General features: G+C 44.3%; 1 non-coding gene across 1 annotated transcript; it reads right to left on the reverse strand.

Moving 5' to 3' along the window:
• Positions 1-326: 326 nt before the first annotated feature.
• On the reverse strand, positions 327-464 carry LOC119948577. The gene has a single exon (XR_005456963.1). It is a non-coding gene; the product is annotated as a small nucleolar RNA SNORA7 (small nucleolar RNA).
• Between the last annotated feature and the right edge of the window lie 2765 nt (positions 465-3229).

The raw sequence follows: 3229 nt of genomic DNA on the forward strand, positions 1-3229 counted from the left end.
TTTAATGGGGAAGTGCCTTTTGTTTGAAATCTAGCTGTGAGGCGAGGTCTTGAACTTCTGTGGAAACTGATATTAACTCAAAGCTATTTAATATTTCCTCCTAGTTTCTACATTAATTTGTATTGTCTTATGTTGTTGAGTCATCTCCGACCCATAGCAACACCTTGGACACATCTCCATCTCCAATCGTTCTGGTAATGTACCCATAGAGTTTTCTTGGTAAGAATACAGAAGTAGTTTACCATTGCATCCTTCCGTGCAGTAAATTTAAGTCTTTTCCCTCGACTCTCTCCCATGCTGCTGCTGCCCAACACAGATGAGTTTTGACTTGTAGTAGATTGCCGTCCTGTCGCTAGATACTGCCCAAGCTAGGAATGGAATGGGTAGGCCTCTGCTCGACTCTCCCTCCTGTAGTTGAGACTGGTAGAGTACTGGAAACTCTCCAGGTGCGACCCTGAGAGGGGGTTACTTTGTGGGTTACTTTGTTTAGGTGTTTTAAAAATCTGAGCAGAAATAGACTATGGTAATCATAATAATGATAATGCTATTTTTCAAATGCTTACTGTACTAAGCACTGGGGGGATACAAGCAAATCAGGTTGGACACAGTCCCTGTCCCACATGGGGCTCACAGTCTCAATCCCCATTTTACAGATGAGGTAACTGAGGTCTAGAGAAGTAAAATGATTTGACCAAGGTCACAATGAAGACAAGGGATGGAGCCAGGATTAGAACTCACAACCTTCTTACTCCCAGGCCTGTGCTGTACCCACTACACCATGCTGCTTCTCCTAAGGGCAGGGGCCAAAAGAGGTGAGGGCAGAAAAGGGGGAGTAATAAAAAGAAGGGTGAGAGGGGTATCTGTCTCTATAGCTACCTCCACCTCTTCATTCTCCTGTATTGCCTCTTTCTTTTTTACACCTGCCCTCTAGCCCCTGCAGAGGCACTTCCCAGAATGGGTCAATTTAGTTGGGGGCCACCTCTGTCTCTCCTATTTAGGTCAGGCTGGTTGTGGAAGATTTGTCTCTTTAGGTGAGTTGGCCCTCCCTGGATGGCATTTCTGCTGTGGCAACCAGGTCAAAGCTGTGGGGAAGGTGGTGCCAGCAGTGCCAAGATGGCCCCTGATGGCTCATTTCACCAGGCCAGAAAGAGCGGCAGGGACAGACAATCTGTTGCTTGTAAGAGGAAGGGTCTTCTTCATGTATTTCCCAAAATGAACAAGCAGCATAACCCAATTTCAGTTTTTCCACAGTTTAGAAATATTAAATTCCTGTCTGTGCCTCAATCTCTGCCTGTCTCCATCACCATCTCTTTCACTCTTACCTGTCTCATCTCTCCCTCGCAGAGAGCATGGGTGGCTTTCCTCAGATACCTTCACAGGGAAATTCTAGGCCCTAGTGTCACAAACTATGGTAATGGTCTGCCAATAGGATTAGGACCTTCATGCTTGGAATGCACATTTTGCCACTTAGGCGAGAGACAGAAAAACTGGAATTAAAGAGTGACTATGACTCACAGCATGGTCCACTAGGTAAGAAGGGCCAGGCAGGAACAACCTTTTGTATGAATTATTTTCTTTTGTGGTATTTGTTAAGCACTTATTATGTGTCAGGCACTGTACTAAGAGCTGGAATAGATACAAGCGAATCAGGTTGGACACAGTCCATGTCCCACATTCATTCATTCATTCATTCATTCAATCGTATTTATTGAGTGCTTACTGTGTGCAGAGCACTGTACTAAGTGCTTGGGAAGTAAAAGTCGGCAACGTATAGAGATGGTCCCTACCCAACAACGGGCCCGCAGTCTAGAAGGGGGAGACAGACAACAAAACAAAACATAGGGCTCAGTCTTAATCTCCATTTTACAGATCAGGTAACTGAGACAGAGAGAAATTAAGTCAGTCAGTGTGCAGAGCACTGTACTAAGTGTTTGGGAGAGTTCAATATAACAATATGACAGACACATCCCCTGCCCACAATGAGCTTTACAGTATAGAGGGGGAGATGGACATTAATATAAATAAATAAATTATGGATATGTGCATAAGTGCATAAGTGCTGTGGGGCTGGGAGTGGGGATGAAGAAAGGAAACAAGTTGGCGACACACAAGGGAGTAGGAGAAGAGGAAAGAAAGGCTTAGTCAGGGAAGGCTTCTTGGAGTAGATGAGCCTTCAGTAAAGCTCTGAAAGGAGAGAGAGTAATTGTCTATGAGATATGAGGAGGGAGGGCAATCCAGGCCAGAGGCAGTATGTGGGCAAGAGGTCAGTGGTGAGAAGGATAATGATGGTATTTTTAATGATGGTATAAGATCAAGGTACAGTGAGAAGGTTAACATTAGAGGAGCAAAGTGGGTGGGCTGGGTTGTAGTAGGAGAGTAGTGAGGTGAGGTAGGAGGGGGCAAGGTGATTGAGTGCTTTTAAGCCAATGGAAAGGAGCTTCTGTTTGATGCGGAGGTGGATGGGCAACCACTGGAGGTTCTTGAGGAGTAGGAAAAATGGTAGGAACATTTTTGTAGAAAATGATTTGGACAACAGAATGAGGTGTGGACTGGAGTGGTGAGAGACGGGAGGCTGGGAGGTCAGCAAGGAGGCTGATACAATAATCAAGGTAGAATAAGATAAGTGCTTGGATTAACATGGTGGCTGTTTGGATGGAGAGGAAAGGGTGGATTTTAGTGGCTTGAGGATTTAAGTGATTTGCCCAAGGTGACATAGCAGAGAAGTGGTAGAGCCGGGATTTGACCCTAGGTCCTTCTGATTTCCAGACCTATACTTTATCCACTAGGCCATGCTGATTCTCAAATCTTAACTTTTATGGCCTTGCTTTGCAACCTCTGCTCTCCTGCACTGAGGACATAGCAGTCATTTAAACTCTCTAAGCCCAATTCCTTGTCTGTAAAGTGGGTATAATGATGCCTATCTCTCCGTATCTCATGGGGAATGTTGTAAGGTTAAAATGAGATGACTGATATGAAAGTGGTTTGGAAAAATAAAAGTGCTAGCTATAAAAACAAGATGCCATTATTAAATAATAAATGAAAGAGGGAACTAATAGATATTAAAATTGGGTATCATTTGATGAATACAGCTGTCCAGTTCAAAGATGACACTACTCGTGGGGAGATCTTCATCAAGGCTCTCCTTCTTAGTTAACTGCTTAATTTCTTCACCCACTACTTCCCAGTCTTTTGCATTATACTTCTCCCAAGGTCACCTGCTCACCGCCCT

The sequence above is a fragment of the Tachyglossus aculeatus genome, chromosome X4 (assembly GCF_015852505.1).
Source record: "Tachyglossus aculeatus isolate mTacAcu1 chromosome X4, mTacAcu1.pri, whole genome shotgun sequence".
NCBI classification, from domain to species: Eukaryota; Metazoa; Chordata; class Mammalia; order Monotremata; family Tachyglossidae; genus Tachyglossus; species Tachyglossus aculeatus.